This window comes from Apium graveolens, chromosome 2, assembly GCF_009905375.1.
Source record: "Apium graveolens cultivar Ventura chromosome 2, ASM990537v1, whole genome shotgun sequence".
Taxonomy (NCBI): Eukaryota; Viridiplantae; Streptophyta; class Magnoliopsida; order Apiales; family Apiaceae; genus Apium; species Apium graveolens.
In genome coordinates, this window is record NC_133648.1 from 230,308,706 (window position 1) to 230,328,658 (window position 19,953).

A 19,953-nucleotide genomic window follows, 5' to 3' on the forward strand; every position below is an offset into this window, starting at 1 on the left:
TAGTAGGTATCATCATCCGTACTGTTGGATCATTGAACACAAATTTTATAAAAATAGAATCACCACTCGGGACAAAACTTGGTTATAGGAACCATTGTTGACCATAATTTGACTATTATAAAAATACACGATATAAAATCTAATTTTTTTTAAAAATATTTAGTTATATCGAAAATTAGTAGGTATCATCATCCATACGCTTTGATCTTTGAACAAAAAATTTCAATAAAATAGAATCACCACTCGGGGAAAGACTTGGTTAGAGGAACCCGTGTTGACCGTAATTTGACTATTATAAAAACACACGATATAAATATATATATTTTTTTTAAAAATAGACATATCTAAAATTAGTAGGTATCATCATCCGTATGGTTGGATCGTTGAACAAAAATTTTAAAAAAATAGAATCATCACTCGGGACAAGACTTGGTTATAGGACCCGTGTTGACCATAATTTGACTATTATAAAAATACATGATATAAAATCTAATTTTTTAAAAAAAATTTAGACATATCAAAAAATATTAGGTATCATCATCTGTACGCTTTGATCGTTGAACAAAAATTTTCAATAAAATAGAATCACCACTCGGGGTAAGACTTAGTTAGAGGAACCCATGTTGACCGTAATTTGACTATTATAAAAACACACGATATAAATATATTTTTTTTAAAAGAAGAAAATTAGACATCTCTAAAATTAGTAAGTATCATCATGCGTACGGTTGGATGGTTGAACAAAAAAATTTAAAAAATAGAATCATCACTCGGGACAAGACTTGGTTATAGGAACCTGTATTGACCGTAATTTGACTATTATAAAAACACATGATATAAAATCTAAATTTTTTAAAAAACATTTAGACATCTCTAAAATTAGTAGGTATCATCATCTGTATGGTTGGATTGTTAAACAAAAATTTTAAAAAAATAGAACACCACCCAGAACAAGACTACGTAATGTGAACCCGTGTGCACCAGGGTTTGATTATTAAAAAGCACGTGATATAAAATTTATTTTTTTAAAAAAAAATCACACATCTCTAAAACTAGTAGGAAACAACATCCGCACGGTTGGATCAATTAAAAATTATTTTAAAAAAATTAGAACATGAATATAACAAATAAATTTTAAGAATAGTACAATAATTAACGCAACACTAAATAACCTACTACAACACTAGAAAGCAAATACAATGCCTGAAGTCCCACGTCAGCTGCCATGTCAGCAAGTGCGCCCCACTGTGTGCCACTTCAGCATGCCACGTCAGCATTTTGGGCCCCACATTAGGGGCCCACTAGTGCCACGTCGACATGACACGTCACCAATGGGTCCCACACGTGGGGCCCAAAATGCTGACGTGGCATGACACGTCAGCATGCCACGTCAGCACCCGTGGGTCCCCAACATGCCACCTCAGATTTATTTTCCACATCAGCATTTATTAAATAAAAAAAATCTAATGCAACGCTATGACCTCTACTGTTGCATGTTGCGCAACACTAACAGTTATTAGCAACAGTAGCTTCAATGTAATGCAACGCTTTCACCACTGTGTTGCAATAGACTGAAAATTTTATAGATAATGCAACGCTTTTCGTGCAACGCTGGATAAAAACCGTTGCCTATGTGCACTTATGGCGTAGTGTTATACAGAGAGAAATGACCACAGCAACAGAAATATATCATAATGTGAAACTTACAATGTATCAAGATTGATAATTCTCCCCAGCTCAACAGGTATGCCCCCTTTAAATTCATTTGAAGAAAGATTCCTGAGGTATTAATTGAGGTTGATCACCTACTTTCAAGTAAAAAATATGTCTAAACTATAGTTTGATTGGAAATTATATTAGGACAATGAGAACATACAGATAGACATGGATCTCAAGATTGCGGAAACTTAGCGGAATAGATCCATTCAATCGGTTTCCATGCACGTTGCTAGATAGGTAGTGGAGACAAATCCATAAGAATATAAACAGCACATTTGAAACAAGTATATACATATTAGAAAGAAAACTCCGGCCATTTATTGCAACAAGCTACTAAGTACACTTACAACTGATTCAAGGAACTACATCTACTAATGTTTTGAGGTATTGGCCCTTCCAGATTGTTCTTCGCAAGATTTCTGCATTTGAGGACCTATGTCAGCAATCAACCATAAATTACTTGTTAGAAAATGGAAAGTTTGAGGCATATTTTATATATGTTCTTGATATGATTTCCGGAAACTAACACTTGGAGGTTGTTCCTTGACATGAGGACTTAAACTTTCATATTTGGATCTAAGATATTTTCTTAGTGGAATCCATGAATATATTGAGACAAAGTTGCTTGTTTGAAATGGGTTATGGGGATTTTGTCCCACATTGGTATTGTAAAAGAAAGATATTGAGTTTATATAGGATCTTGTGTTAGTGTTTTTTACAACTACTAGCATAAGTGGAATGCTTGTGTGGCCTAGTGCTAGTGGGAACTCTTATATTTTTCTTTTCTATTACAAGTTTAATTATTTATATTGATTATTTAATTATTAATATAAAATATATTGAGTAAGGATTATTTTAATCATACTCTGAATATATTTTGTAATATTAATATTAATTAATCAGGATATAATATAAATAATAAGGAAAACCCATTTTGTTTACTTTTTCTGTTTTGTTACTTGGTGTACCACATCGAGTAAAATAGAAGAAAAGCAACTTGAGATGCCTATATATTGAGAGGTATACTTGAGATTAAAATGACACAAGTCTCGGTGCCTACCTCGCAAACATATATGAGTTGCATAGGTTTTTTGGCAAACTGAGGTGCGAGTCGCCGTTGATCATTGTTGGTTCTGTGGCCAGATTGATCTGTTTTTCTTTTATCCTGGAAGCGATATTGCTGCATTCCATCACAGCTTAAGTGGGGGGCAATAATCTCTTCAAGAACAGTCAAGTCCTCTTGAAGGGTTTGGTGACTCAGCTGTTGTGTTCTTCTTCTTATCAGAATTTGGAAAGCGATAAGAGATAAGTTTTCTTTACTTTCTTTGTCAATTACAGTCTTTATAGTTTGTTATTACCTTCGTGTTTTATTTCGTTAGTTGGTTATTTGCCATGTTCTTGTTATTATATATATAACTGCCCATTGTTGCTGTGTAGTTAGAATTATACCCAACAATCTTGAAGAGATTATAGTTATATATAGTTAATTAGCAAGATGGTTAACGAAACTGCTGATGTTCCTAAAATTGTTGAGACTGGTTCTGGTTCTGGTGGTACTACTACCATTGACTGGACCACGTATCGTTTTCCCCATCCAATTGATTTATCGGGTATGCCTAATAAATTTAGTGGTGGAGCTTCTTTTTCTCGTTGGCAGAAAAAGACGAAGTTCTAGTTAACGGTTAAGGGTCTATTGTTAGTGGTACAGTATGATCCTCCTGGGTTGGATCAAGAGAAAGTTGATCTGTTAAGGTTTATGCTTTATGGGCTGAGAAGGATGGGGTGGCTAGGGCAGCCAATTTTGGCATCCTTGGAGAACACCTTGTTCGATGTTTATTCATCAGATGCCTATACTGCTAAAGTCTTATGGGATAAGCTGGACCAAACCCATAATACTGATTCTCAAGGATTTGAGAAGTATTCTGTGGCTAGGTTTCTTGATTTTAAGCTGGTGGATGGAAAATCCATAACTGAACAGGTTCATGAGTTTGAGATTTTAGTTCATGATTTGGGTGAGTCCGGTATGGTCTTGCTTGAGAAGTTTCGAGTGATGTCTGTGATTGAAAAGCTCCCTAAGTCTTGGGAAGAGTTTGCTCTCTCCCTGAAAAGATAGAAAGGAGAGATCACATGGACTAACTTGATGTTGGACATCTCAGTACGGGAGCAGCACACGTCCAAACAGGGACATGTGTTGCCTGTGGAACATTGGAGCTCGAAGGTAAATGTAGTGACTGTAGGACAGAAAAGAAAGGTAGTCACTAAGAAGGCTAACACTAAACCTGACAAGAACAAGGCTAAGAAACCAAAGGCGAACAAACCATGTTGGTCTTGTGGACGGGTTGGTCATTGGAGCAAGGACTGTCCAAGTAAGAAAGCTAAGAAAGCTGGAGTGGTAGCTCAAGCAAATACTGTGCTTGGACTTGGAACCACGAGTGGGCCAGTAGCTAACATGGTCATTGGTGAGGTTGTTGCCTCTGGAACCGATGACGGGTATGTTACTTACAATCCTGTACTACTTTCCACTTATCTGTCACATGAGTGGTTGATTGATACTAGAGCTAATGTACATATTTGTGCTGATATTAGCTTGTTTGTATCTTATCAACAGTCCTGGAGTGACAGTGATGATAGGGAATGCTAGTGCTGCACAAGTGCTTGGAATAGGAAACGTGGACCTGAAGTTTGCTTCTGGGAGGATTCTATCTCTCACTAGAGTGTATCATGTTCCCTCTATTCGTAGAAATATTATAAGTGGAAGTTGTTTAGTTAAGAACGACTTTGAACTTTCTTTAAAATGTAATAAAGTAGTTATTACTCATACTGGTACATTCTTTGGCAAGGGTTACTTGTCTAATGGTTTGTTTTTAATAAATATTGAACCCGTTTTGGGTGGTTTTATTAATGATAGTGTTGCACCTTCTGTTAATTATGTAGAATCATCTGATTAGTGGCACTTACGACTTGGTCATTTAAATTTTGGTGCTCTAAAGAATATGTTGAATTTAGAGTTGATTCCAAAGTACGCCATTGATAAGAAATCTAAGTGTCAAGTGTGAGTAACTGCTAAACAAACAAGGAAACCTTTTCATAATGTTGTTAGGGATTCAGACTTGTTAGATTTAGTGCACTCAGACATATGTGAATTTGGTGGTGTGTTGACCAAGGATCACTGTAGATATTTCATTACCTTTATAAATGATTGTAGTAGATATTGTTATGTTTACTTGATTAAACATAAGAATGAAGCACTAGATAAATTCATTACGTATAAAAATGAAGCTGAAACATAAATTGGCAAAGTACTTAAACGTTTGAGGTCTGATAGAGGTGGTGAGTATACGAGTACCTTGTTTAATGAATTTTGCGCAAACAATGGTATAGTTCATGAGGTTACTCCACCATACACACCTGAGTCTAATGGGTGGCAGAACGAAAGAACAGAACTTTTAAAGACATGATTAACAGTATGCTAATTAATTCTGGGTTGCCTAAGTACATGTGGGGAGAGGCTCTGAATACGGCTTGCCATATTCTGAATAGAGTCCCTCTGAAATATATGGACAAGACACCATATGAATTATGGAGAAAGCGTAGGACAAGTTTGAGTTATCTTCGTGTGTGGGGGTGCCTTGCTAAGGTGCTTTTCCCTGAACACAAGAGAAAGAAACTGGGTCCGAAAACTGTTGATTGTATCTTTCTGGGCTATCTTGAAACCACAACTGCTATGAGATTTTTAGTATTAAAATCTGACATAGATGGTATTGTGGCGAATACGATAGTTGAGTTTCATGATGCAACTTTCTTTGAGGAAGTATTCTCAATGAAGACTGGTATACCTTTGGGTAGTTCTGAGGATGATCCCACTCACATATCAAGTTCTATTCCTGATCATGTGGAAAAGATGACAAATGTGGGGGTGGATCCTGGTAGTAGCTCTACTCCTAACAAAGTAGAGGAACCTAGAAGGAGTAAGCGTGCAAAGGTAGTCAAGGACTTTGGAAGTGACTTTATCACTTACAATGTCGAGCATGAGCCTTTAACTTTCCGTCAAGCCAAGGATTCTTCGGAGTCAAGGCATTGAAAATGTGCTGTAAAGAGTGAAATTGACTCAATTGTTTCAAACGGAACATAGCAGTTAGTTGATCTCCCTCCAGGGTGTTCTACTATTGGATGTAAATGGATCTTCAAGAGGAAGCTAAACCCTGAACTTACGGTTGCTGAAATGCGACCCTTCATCACTTATGATTACCCGAGGCGTTCCAAACCTTGTGAAAATTTGCTTATGAAGAAAATTCAACACTGCCTTTGCATCATTTGTCGGTAGAGCTTTGACTTCTACCCATTTTGAGACATAATCGACTGCCAGCAAGATGTACTGATTGTTGCAGGACGAGACAAAAGGCCCCATAAAATCGATTCCCCAAACATCAAAGACCTCGACTTCAAGCATCACATTTAACGGCATCTCATCCTTTCTCATCAAATTTCCCACTCGTTGGCAACGATCACACCTTAAAACAAACTGATGAGCATCCTTAAATAAAGTAGGCCAGAAAAAACCTGCTTGCAGAATACGAGCTGCCGTCTTCTCACCACCACAGTGTCCACCATAAACTGTGGACTGGCAGTCTCGTAATATCCCCTCTGTCTCACAGAACGGGATACATCTCCTGATGATTTGGTCAGCTCCCTGTCTAAACAAATATGGTTCATCCCACATATACCACTTCACCTCATGCAGAAACTTCTTCTTTTGAGCTGAGGTCAACTTAGGAGGCAAAATATTGCTGACAAGATAGTTTACAATATCTGCAAATCATGGCTCTTCCTCCTGAACTGCGAATAACTGCTCATTCGGAAAAGATTCGTTGATCAATGTCTTATCCTGTGAAGTAGATTCGGGATTCTCCAATCTAGAGAGATGGTCAGCTACTTGATTCTCAGTACCTTTCCGATCCTTGATCTCTAACTCAAATTCCTGTAGTAAGAGCACCCAACGAATGAGTCTCGACTTCGAATCCTTCTTGGAAACCAAATAGCGAATGGCCGCATGATCAGTGAATACTGTCACTTTTGTCCCAAGCAGATAAGATCTAAATTTCTCGAACCCAAAGACTATAGCTAAGAGCTCCTTCTCAATAGTGGTGTAGTTCATTTGGGCCCCATTTAAGGTCTTGCTAGCATAGTAGACCACATGAAAAAGATTATTCTTGCGCTACCCAAGAACTGCGCCTACCGCATAATCACTCGCATCACACATCATCTCAAAAGACTCTGTCCAATCCGGTGCTGTAATAACTGGCGCAGTGATTAAACTCTTCTTAAGAGTCTCGAATGCCGTCAAACATTCTTCATCAAATTTGAAAGGCACATCTTTCTCAAGCAAGTTGCACAGCGGCTTAGATATCTTCGAAAAGTCCTTGATGAAACGCCGATAAAAACCCGCATGACCAAGAAAACTACGGATTCCTTTCACAGAAATAGGTGGTGGAAGATTTTCAATGACTCCCATCTTGGCTTTATCCACCTCAAGACCCTTGCTAGAGACCTTATGCCCAAGAATAATGCCTTGCCGCACCATAAAATGACATTTTTCCCAATTGAGCACCAAATTAGTTTCCACACACCTTTTGAGCACGGCACGAAGATTATTCAAACATTCATCATACGAATGTCCAAAGACGGAGAAGTCGTCCATGAACACCTCGACATTATTCCCAATCATGTCAGAGAATATAGCCATCATACATCTCTGAAAAGTGGCCGGTGCGCCACATAACCCAAATGAAACTCTGTGAAAAGCAAATGTGCCAAATGGACAAGTGAAGGTAGTCTTTTCTTGATCCTCTGGTGCAATACAAATCTGATTATACCCTAAGTAACCATCCAGAAGACAATAATACTCATGACCAGCCAACCTGTCAAGCATCTGATCAATAAATGGAAGAGGGAAGTAATCCTTCCTCGTGGCCTTGTTCAACTTTCGGTAGTCCATACATACTCTCCATCCTGTAACTGTTCGAGTGGGAATGAGATCATTCTTCTCATTTGCTACCACAGTGATACCTCCTTTCTTAGGCACATATTGCACGGGGCTCACCCAAGAACTGTCATAAATAGGATAAATGATGCCTGCATCCAGCCATTTCAGAAATTCTTTCTTCACCACCTCCTTCATGATAGGATTAAGTCTGCGCTGTTGCTCAACAGTTGGCTTACTACCCTCCTCTAGCAGAATCTTATGCATGCAATATGAAGGGCTGATCCCTTTGATGTCTGCTATGGTCCATCCAATAGATCATATAATAACAGGTAAAGTAGATGCATCACCTAAAAAAGCATACCTCAAGTGTTCAGGTAATGGCTTAAGCTCCAAGGTAGGTGCTTCCTCAATTGATGGTTTGAGCTTTCCTTCAGCATTCTTGAGGTCAGAAGTACCAAGAGATTCAAACGGCATGTCCAGCTTTCGCCTCCAGGGAGAAGCGTTAAGATATTATAATTGCTCGTTGCCATCTTCATCATCACTATCAAAATCCCCCACTAAGGCCTTTTCTAATGCATCAGACATTAGCATATGATCGAGTTCTGAAGTAACCGCAGAATCAATCACATCCACCTTGCTGATATGGTGGCTGAATAGCATTCTGATTATTACCCCAGCTAAAATTTGGATGATTTCTGTTGTTAGGATGATAAGTAGCTGGCACAGGCTGCTGTTGTCACTGATAATTGTTCACATACTGAACATATTCGTTGACAAGAGAACACTGATCCATAGCATGAGAACCTACACAAAGCTCACAAACCATAGCTATTTGATTGACTCCATAGGTAGCTAGAGAATCGACCTTCATAGACAGCGCTTGGAGCTACGCTGCAATAGCGGTGGCTGCATCGACTTCCAGAATACCTGCTACCTTCCCAGGCATCATCCTCTGAGTTGGGTTTTGATGCTCATTTGCAGCCATAGTCTCAATAAGATTATAAGCCTCAGTATAGCTTTTATCCCACAAGGCGCCTCCAGCTGCTGCATCGAGCATGGGCCGAGATTGGGCCCCCAAACCATTATAGAAACTAGTGATCACCATCCAATCGGGCATTCCATGATGTGGACACTTTCTCAACATTTCCTTGTAGCGTTCCCAAGCTTCGCACATAGATTCTGTAGGTTGTTGCGCAAACTGAGTAAGAGCACTCCTCATAGCAGCAGTCTTTGCCATTGGATAAAACTTCACCAGAAACTTTGGCGCAAGATCTTGCCAAGTAGTGATGGACCCAGCTGGTTCAGAATGTAACCAGTCCTTAGCTTTGTCCCTCAGTGAGAATGGGAAAAGCCTCAGCTTGATAGCCTCATCAGTCACGCCATTATATTTGAAAGTACTGCAGATCTCGACAAAATTCCTTATGTGCATGTTGGGGTCTTCAGTCGCAGCACCTCCAAAAGAAATAGAATTCTGCACCATCTGAATAGTGCCCGTCTTGATTTCAAATGTGTTAGCTTGAATAGCCGGATGAAGAATGCTTGACTGAATGTCATCAATTTTAGGCCGAGAGAAGTCTATAAGAGCTGGATCGGCCGGAACAATACGATCACCCATGATTACTGCTTCTTTCTGCTCACTTTCTGAATCCGAATCTTCAAAATCTATCTTCTCCGGAATATCAAGAACTTCGTCTGTCTCTTCAGCTGTATCTAAAGTCCTCTTGCGAGTACGAGAACGAGTTTGCATAAACGCTCGCTAAAGTACCTGAAACATAACCGGAAACAATAAGTAACACGTCTTAATCACTGAGTCCTAACGACCAATGATGGTAAGTACATAAACTAAACAAATACGCCGAGTCCCCGGCAGCGGCGCCAAAAACTTGTTAGGGCGAAAACACGCGCTAATAACACACGCAAGTATACGCGTTCGCAAGTAATATAGAATACTTTCTAGTTCGTTCCCACAGAGACTCAGACTAATTATGTTCAATTAAACTCACTCACCAATGTATGTTTACTTCTCAATGTTAAGACAATAACACTTAGATTGTTAACTAATTATAAACTACAATTAACTACTAAAATTACCCACTTAATTAACACTTCAAATTAACAATATTAAAACACTCATGAGATCACAACTTCATTACTACTTCCTTCAATAGTCATTGTTATTACCCTTAGCATGCAACAGTGATGATATTAATCGAATAACACGAAACTGATAAAAGCCAACTTTCATTGTACTAATACCATTCTACCAAACATCCATAATTAAGATAGAAGTTGAATAGGCATCAATTATGTTGAGTCCCTATATGTCTACAGAAATTGACAACATAATGATTTAAGCACAAGTTATTCCTTTTAATTACACAGGGCGAATAAAACGTTTAGAGTTACCCACTAATCATGCAACATCATACATGAACCTATGCTAGCATGGCAAGTTCTAAATCTCGAGATCCACCGTCGCTTCTCAAGAGATTAACACCTTATCTTATATGTCCGCGACGCACATAAGACGAATACGCACAACCAATACTAGATATCATACAATCATCACACATTAAGGTATTAAACAACTAACTAAAAAATTCTATAGTAAATCCGTTACGACCCCATGATCACGATTAGCCCATGATAGCACTTATCATCATCATGGGTTCATATGAAAACATGATAAATAAACACAAGAGAATAATAACTAAACTAATTATATTAAACCAGAGTACGTCACAAGAGTAAATAAGTTCAAAGCAAAGAAAACTAGCATCCAACGTTACAACGAAATAAAGAATCATAATAAAATATGCTTCCTCTTCGTTGCGGTGTGCTAAAACGGTCTTCTTGCTTATCTCCTTCGCTCCTTGATTAATACAACGATTCAACACATGTGAAACGTCTCTGAAATCTACTTATACAGAAGTCCCATAAAATTCAGATTACTCAGAAGTTGGAAGCCAAACAGAAATAGGAGTCTAAAATAAATATTATAATTTCCCGTCCCTGCGCGGCCGCTCAGCATAGCTGAGCGGGCGCTCAGACCCCTACTGGAAAATGTCTGATTTTTGCTCCGTTTCTTCGGTGTAATCTGCTCCTCTCTTCCCTCTCGCAATGCTAGACACATGCCAAGGCTTATTATTGATGATTACTCCCCCGAAATGCAACTATTACCCTGAAACGCACAAACACTAGAAAAACGCATCAAATACACAAAATACTTGATTTCAAGACACCAATTTAAGCCATTTTAAGACGTTCTAAGTGGTATAAAATGCCACTTATCACGCACCTGCATTCTTGATAGAATTTTCAGACTCTTTGTCTTGCCGAATTTGGGGGATTGCGACCTTTCCAGACCTCAAGGTGATGGGGTTCACCTGTTCTTTAACTTCCCTCTGGCCTGGATTGGCTTTTGTATCACTGGGAAGCATTCCTGGTGGTCGATTCCATAAGGTGTTAGCAATTTTCCCTATTTGGTTTTGCAGAGTCTTGATAAAAACAACCTGACTTTTGCATATAAGGCCATATTTTTTGCACATGAGCCTCAACTCCTCCAATTCAGATTTTTCATTCGAAGATTGACCTGCACCACCATGAGTTTGTTGTTAAAGTTGGAGTTTTTGCCTTGGTGCAAATTCTTGATGAAAACCAGGAGGATTAAATTCCTTATTTCCAAACTGCTGGAACGGCTGTTGTATGACATTCTGATTGTTGCTCGAGCTGAAGTTAGGATGATTCCAGTTTTCAGGATGATAAGTGTCTGGAACTGGTTGCTACAATCTCTGAAAGTTGCTCATAAACTGAGCTGATTCACAAGATATAGCACAATGCTCCTTCACATGCGCACCTGCACACAGCTCACAAACACTGGTTATCTGATTAACACCATAGTTAGCCAGAGAATTGATCTTCATAGACGACGCCTTTAGTTGAGCAGTGATAGCCGTAGCTGTATCCACTTCAAGAACTCATGCTACCTTGCCCTGTGGCAATCTCTGGGTTGGATACTAATATTTATTAGCAGTCATCAGTTCAATTAGCTCATAAGCTTTATTACACCTCTTAGCCCATAAGGCTCCACCTGATGATGCATCGAGCATGGTTCTTGATTGTGCTTCCAAACCGTTATAGAAGCAATTGATGATCATCCAATCAGGCATCCCATGATAAGGACACTTCCTAAGCATCTCCTTATACTGCTCATAAGCCTCACCTAGCGATTCTCCTGATTATTGTGCAAACTGAGTAAGAGCATTCCTGATTGCAGTTGTTTTGCCATAGGGAAGAATTTATCGAGAAACTTTTGAGCAAGATCTTCCCGAGTAGCAATCGAACCAGCTGGTAGAGAGTGTAACCAGCTCTTAGCCTTGTCCCTCAGAGAGAATGGGAACGGTCTCAGTTTCACCGCATCCTCATACACACCATTGAACTTGAAGGTGTCGCAAATCTCTATGAAATCCCTGATGTGCATATTTGGATCTTCCGTTGGAGAACCCCCAAACTGGACTGAATTCTGTACCATTTGAATCGTGCTAGACCTGATTTCAAAGGTATTAGCAGCAATGGTTGGGCTGACAATGCTAGACTGAATGTCAGTAATCTTTGGTTGATAATAATCCATCAAATCTTTCGTGTCTACTGCTGGTTCTCCCATTGCAATAAAAACTAGAGTACCTGAATCACACGACTAAAGTAAACCTTATAAGATAATAATCTGAGTCAGTAAACTTTAACGACCACTGATGACAAGCATATAAACTAAATTTAACACCGAGTGTCCCCGGCAGCGGCGCCAAAAACTTGTTCGCACTAAAACACACGCGAAAATACACGCAAGCGCACGTGATCACAAGTAGTATAAGATATAACTCAATTTCGTTCCCACGGGGACTGGTTTAGGTTAAGTTCAGATTATGTACCTATGCAACAATATATGATTATCACTCAATGCTAAGACAAATAATAATTTGAGTTTTGATTTAACTAAGAGATTATACTAAATAACATTAACTAAGAGAATTATTATTGAATTACTTATATGAGAATAAACATAGGATTCTGAATTCATTAAATACTTCATTCAAAAGCTATGTCTTTACCCTTAGCATGTGATGGTGATGACAACTAATCAGATAACACAAAACTAGTATACCCTAACTTTTGTTATACATATACCCTATTATCAAATATCCACAATTAAGATAGAAGTTGAATAGACACTAATTATGCTTAGTCCCTATATGTCTATAAAGATTGAAAACATAATGGTTTAAGAGCAAGTTATCTATCTTGATTACATAGGGTGAATAAGATGGTTAAAATTACCCACGAATTATGCATGGCAATTCATACATAAATCTATGCTAGCATGGCAAGTTATAAACCTCTATATTCATTGTCACTTCAATAGAGATTAATAAACAATCTTAGATGTTAGCTACACTGTAATAACCCCAATTTTTGGAAATTTATGAAACACGGATGAATAGTAACTTTTTCTGATGATGGTGATTAAGGAAAATTATCAGACCACGCTATATAGGAGTACTGTTATGGAAATTCTAAGATCGTATTAGTACTCCATAAAGTAAATAAGTGTATGTAAAGATCGTCAGAATCCAAATTCGAACACTTTGATTTTTTCCGAAAATCCACCAGATACCGAAAGAATTGAGTATAAGGTAACATGATTAAAAGGATTTAAATTCAAGGATTATAAGAGAGAATCATAAAAGGAATATAAAATATTGAGAAAGGTTTAGGGGAGCCCCAGTAATAAGATCTCGAGTATGATCCCTCAAACGATAACGAGAACGAAAGTTAAGCGAACCATATAACAGATCAGCGATCATTAGCCAGTAATTAGGAGTTAATCAAAGGGGTTAGTGGAGGATGATGTCATCACACCAACAAGAGGAGGACAAGTATAACAAGATGACATAAGTAGATGACATAAGCATGACCAAATGGGAAGGGTTGGTTGGTTGATTGTGAGCCACACAATTTTTACCATGGTAAAAGGTAAATTAACAAACAAAAAGAAAGCAACCAAGCAAACACATTCATTTCTCTTCCTCCCCATCTCCCTGCTCACGGTTTTTTGAAGAGAAACAAGAAGAAAAATTTCCAAACCCAAGCTCCACTCAATCATAATTCAAGAGGTTTGTTTCTTTGGATCCTATATTTCATAACTAAGAAGAGCAAGTAGTTTGAGTGCTTGAATCAAAAGTTTTCTATCTCAAACAAATCATTTTAGTTTAGGGTGAATAGTAACTTTCAAGAACAAAATTTTGATTCTTGATTTTATTTGTAAGGTCAAGGTAGCTTAAACATAGATAAAGGCTTCCATGGGCATTCCAAGGATCTTTCATGGATTAAAAGCTTCAAGGAAGGTATAAAACTTCAAACCATAGTTTTACTTTGAATATTTAGGAGTGGTTTTGATTAATATAGTTTATGAGAAGCATGATGCTTGTGTGTTTAAAGTTTGGTTGGGTTTGTAGTGATTTGGATGATTGAATCTTGTTTATAGTTAATGAAACTTAAGTATAGTTAGTAGTTCATGTTTGTGGTTGAATAAATTGGAAAATCTTGAGTATATGGACTGATGTATTAAGGTTTGGATGAAGTTTGGTTGTATTGGTGGTTATGGGTTGAATTGTGGTTGATTTGTGGATGATTGGAGTAGTTAAATTTTGGTAATCGCGTAAACATAGTCGTCGTAATGCCCGATTTACCTTAGACTGCTTTTGTTCTTAACATCAGGACCCGTGAACTCACTATTAGGTTTTGACCATTGCCATGATTAGATAGTTCATGTTACGAGCTTCGTTTTGACATGTGGTTCGCTTGTATCCAATGTGCGGTTTAGGAGAAACGAACGTTTTAAGTAACGGCGTTTCGCGAACGAACCATTACCCCTCGCCTTACTTTGAAACCTTGGTTAAGGCCCTTAAATGACTAATTGGAGTATGAAACAATTATGTAAAGTGGATTAGGCAGTTGGTAGGGTACTCGCGAAAGAATCTCCTTAAAATTCTTAATGGTTAATTTATTAAAAATGGTGGAGCCGAGGGTACTCAAACGACTAATGTGATTTGTTAAGCGTAGAAATGATCATAAGCGAACGTTAGGGTTCAATTGGTTAAAGTCTAGTTTCTTAAGCGACCGGGATTTAATTTCGACTTATGTTGTTATTCATAGGTTATCGGAGCCACTCTAAGCTTAAGTCTATCCCGGAACACTCAGGCAAGTTTTCTACCCGTTATACTGTTGTTGTGATGTAAATATATGTATATGCATTATCATGTGATAAGTGCATGATTGTTATTAGCAAATCTTGCGATATATTGGAGCATGTTGATATGGTATATATGCATGTCTGTTTCGTAATTTTGATATCTAATTGTTGATTCAAATGCTTATAAACTGCATAATACTTATGCTAGAGATAAGCAGTAGTTGCGTATACCTTTAGTATAGGGAACCCGAAGGTGAACATTTTTCTAAACCGGGAGTCGATGTTCCCGAGTATAATATATATAGTATTATTATATATATATATAGACATAGTTTTCAAAACTACTAATCGGATAAGGTTTATTCGATAACTTTTTTATTTAATAAATATTATTTTGAATATTCATTCGAGAAATTATGACTCTGCTTATTTTACTTAATGAATATTATTTTGAATATTCATTCGAGGACTTATGACTCCGCTTATTTTATTAAATAATATTCTTTATTTTATTAAAGAATAATGTTTCGATAATCAAACTTATTTTCGATTATTCAAATAAAGGTCGTACTTTCGTATAAGTCTATCTTGGGTTATTTAATATTCATTTCAAGTATGAGTTTTAAAACTTCTACTTCAATTATTTTTATAAAGATTATTCTTTATGGGAATATTATTTAAATAATAATATTCAGATATTTTCTAATATAACGGGACTGATTTATTTCATTAAATCAGCATTACTCCAAACATTCTTAAAAAAAAATTCGAGTCTTCAAAATGATTTTAAAAGTTAGAGCGGATCCCAAAACTCGTTTTCAAATTTAAGATCTTCCTTTCGAAGGGGATTTAAATACTCGCTTAAACATTGAGGGATTCGGCTCTCTGGTGTATTTTATATTCGCAACGAGGTTGTTGTTTTGATAAATGAATTGATTACTTACCCAACGTTCGGGAAGTAAGTCCATCTAATTGAGTCGACATAAGCGACAGGCCGGGGTATCTTGTAACTTCATCTTTTCAACTTATATCTGGTTAATGATTATCTTATGCATGACAAAGATTTTCAGAAAAACGTTGAGACAAGGTTAGATATATAAGATCACCTTGCAACGATATTTTATACAGTTATAAACTGGAACTCTGTGTATATTATACATGGCAAAGGATTTCAAAGATTTTGAAAAGTATATAAGTATATACTGTGAATATTTTGCGACTTCATCGCATTAAGATATCAAACTTGGTTCATTTCTTCTTGACCAAGACTTTCATGAGTACTATGAGAATGCTCATATATTGTTAATTATTATACATATTATTTCGGTGGGCTTGTTGCTCACCCTTGATTTCTTCTTTCATCACACAACAACAAATAGACAAGATGAACAAGACCAAGCTCCCAATTTGCGAGCGGATAGGAAACGTTCCGCAGTTTCTTATAGGCGTTGATGTTGCTGTAGCTGGGGTAGAAATTATCAATAGGCTAGGCTTTCAACTTCTGATGTACCAGACTTATGTATCTATATGAATTGTAATAATGGCAAAGAAATGTAAATTTATTCAGAAACCCATTTAAGGTGTAACGGTTTATAATTGTGGAATAAAATGACTTGTGTTATTTTTGGTATTCATCTCTGAGACTATAACTTGTGTGTGTGTGTGTATTGTGGGGTCACAGTACGCAGTAGTTGGTTGTTTATTAAGGTAATGTGTTATTAAGGGAAATGGAACTCGTGACAACCCGGATCCCCGACCCTGGATTTGGGGGTGTTACAGAAATGGTATCAGAGCTAAGCGTTATAAACCTCAGAGATGATGTGGCGTTAAGATAATAAGTTCACTAAGATAATAAGAACTCTTTCCAAGTTCATAGTCGGACTACCTAACGTAGTACTGACATTTAAAACCCTTATGGGAACCTTATAAATATCGTGATAGAAGCGTAGTTCGTTATCATATATGGTAGCGGGACTCCGAACCCTGAGGTTGAGGAGCAACAGCGCGATGATGTTTTATTACTAACTGGAGATCGGATTGTGGATCTGATATAGCGTCCTAACGCACGACCGGATGATGTTCATATTGGGGATGTAGCGGTTGAGGATGTTGTCCTAGAAGGGATTGTTGCTGAGGAGGACCTGTAGCACCCTGCAAACCCGGGTCAGAAGTTTGGGGTCCACAACACAAACACAATATATTTACATGTATAAGAAATACTATTTATAATGACCCTGCTTCATAAAACCACGGATCGCAAAAGGTTAAAGTATGAAAATAAGCCACAATCTTAACCTTTATTACAACGTACCAAATCCCAACTAGTTTAACTTACAATTGGAATAAAATCATTCTTACAATATGACTAACTCTCTACCGCATGAAGCTTTTGCTAGCTCGATCCAACTCAACTGGAACCTTAGCCCGCACTTTGGACTGAGGAACTTCACTATCATCCATATTCTTTTTAACTGTAAAATATAAAAAAAGAATCGCAAGGGTGAGCTAACTAGCTCAGCAAGTCACAATAACGATAACTTGAGGTTAAACAATAATCAAATGAGATAATTCCGAGGAATCAAGTTTCTTTTTTAACTAGTCATTAGAATTGGATATTCATTTTAAGTTTTAAAAACCAAGGTTAGGCTGCTGATCAGTCACGCACTAAGCCCGAGCAAGCACACAGCACTGCTCTAATTACTGGATCCAAGGAAGACATTGGACTAACTTGACCATTGGTATGGTCTGACCACGAATCTGGTCCACATATATATAAACTATCCAATCCTAAAGCAGTTCAATATGATAACAATATAATTCAATAAAACAAGATCATAATCAATGATGGTTAAACATTTGAATAAAAACGTAAGGAAACTCATGGATATCTCAAGGGTATGTATAAGAAACGGTTTTCAGTTTGTACAAGGGTCAGGTATCATACCAGTAATGATTTTTCAAGGTATAGTTCTTTGATGTTATTAAGAATGAATGGAGTATAAAAGTTTCTATGTTTTCAAATCATTCTCTTTCAGTGTTTGGTGTTTGGTAATTATATCTTTGATGAGTAGTATTATATTTGTATGGTTTGGTGTCTGAGGATCAACAAAGGACGGTTTGCAAAGAATAAGGCTTACGGCTCAAGATGATAAAAAGAATCAGGGTTTAAGGGTAAATAGTTTGAAGCATATGCATTATAAATAGGAGTTATATTTAATAATAGTAACATATTATGAAACAGTTCGAAAACATTGGTAATATATCTTGAAGAAAAGTTCAGAAATACTTGCCTTACGAGGCTTTACAACTATTACTGATCAACTCTGAGCCGACTTTGTCGCTCAGGCTTTAACGTCCAACCACTAGATCCCATTGGATTCGACTTCGACACTCAGGTCTTTCTGTTGAAACTCTACTGTTGGGTCCCAATGTGTTTGTAGAAGGGGGGTTGAATACAAACGTTACCAAATAATCGAATAAAATGCGGAATAAAAAATGTGAAACAAAATTCAAGTTAAATAAAAATATTATTAAACTTGAAATGTGTTACAACAACTGTATCGATTACAAGGTATTAATCTCAAATCAATTATCAAAAATCTAGAATAAATTCGACATGAACTTTTTCTATTTTTGCAATAATTAGAATCAAATGCTAAACGCGATTTGAGATTAAGTTCTAGGGATTTTAATCCGCTAGATTGATACACAAGAACAAGATAAAGATTTCTAGTGGATTAGATTTAACATTACAATCTAGAAATTATGATCTTGAATAAAGCAGATGAAGGATGTTATATTTCAAGGCGGCTGCACTTTGTTCTTGACTTTTGATTGAGTTGATAAAATGATATGCTGCTTCTCTGCTTCTATTTAAACAATCAGCTGATTTAATTGAATTGGAATGACAATCCTTTAAGCTTGCAAGACTTTCGGTAGGACAATTGAATGAACTAGCAAGACAATCTGAATGAACTAGCAAGACAATCACCCTCCTGATGTAACTTTCGGTGTAACAATTGAATTTGGCCTAGCATGACAATCGGTATGACAATCCTGATTGTCATGCTAGTTCATTTTCAATTGTCTTGCTGATTTAAAGCTTGAATTTAATCCAATTAAACTTCTGAAAATTCCTAAAATTCCTAGAATTAAATCAGAATTAATTAATCAATTAATTCAATTAATAAATAAATTATTCTTCGCAGATATAATTTATTTTCTTAATTAAATTAGATGACTCAATTAATTAATAGAGAATTAATTCTAGTCTTGAGCAGCAACCATTCTTCTGCAAATCTTCTGAAAATCACTGAAAATTATGAATAAATTCCACCACTTCAACGTTGACACTCGATGTACTGTCTGGTTCATGAGTGACTAACTTCCGTGACGTTTCTTCATGTCTTGACTCTGACACTTTGATTTTCTTCAGATTAAATCCTTGTAATTAATTGATACTCTGACGAGATCTCTGTCACTTGATTAAATCCACGATCTTGATTTATATCACTGAGGCATGATCAACTTCTTGAACTTCTTCCAGTGAATTACCTCCTCAAGTCTGTAGATGAACATTGTCTCTGAATCCTTTGACAGATATTACTTTGCGAGATCTCTCTGATGGTCGATCCACTATTTACTTATTACATTCTTATTTGAGTTGAGTTGAATCCTCGAATATACAAATAGGCTATGACATATGACTTACAATCTCCCCCTATTTGTTTGTTAGACAATAACACACAAATACCTAGAGGATAACTCAACTAACAAATAAGAAAAAGATATAAACATACATGCAAAGTAAATAGCAGAAAAGTTCTGGATGAGATTTAACATTTTCCAGATTCCAAGTAGATGTTCCTCTAGACTGAACATATCTTCAAGTAGTTCCATCTTCTTTTGTACAACCACATTTCCTGTTGAGAAGCACATATCTCTCTTGCTTCTCCCCCTATGAGAATCAACTGATTAAAGAAGATCACCTTCGTTTTACCAC

General features: G+C 36.9%; 1 non-coding gene across 1 annotated transcript; it reads left to right on the forward strand.

The window, feature by feature from the left end:
* The first annotated feature begins 8,817 nt into the window (after positions 1-8,817).
* On the forward strand, positions 8,818-8,924 carry LOC141709688 (small nucleolar RNA R71). Its single transcript, XR_012570253.1, has one exon. It is a non-coding gene; the product is annotated as a small nucleolar RNA R71 (small nucleolar RNA).
* The last annotated feature ends 11,029 nt before the right edge of the window (positions 8,925-19,953 follow it).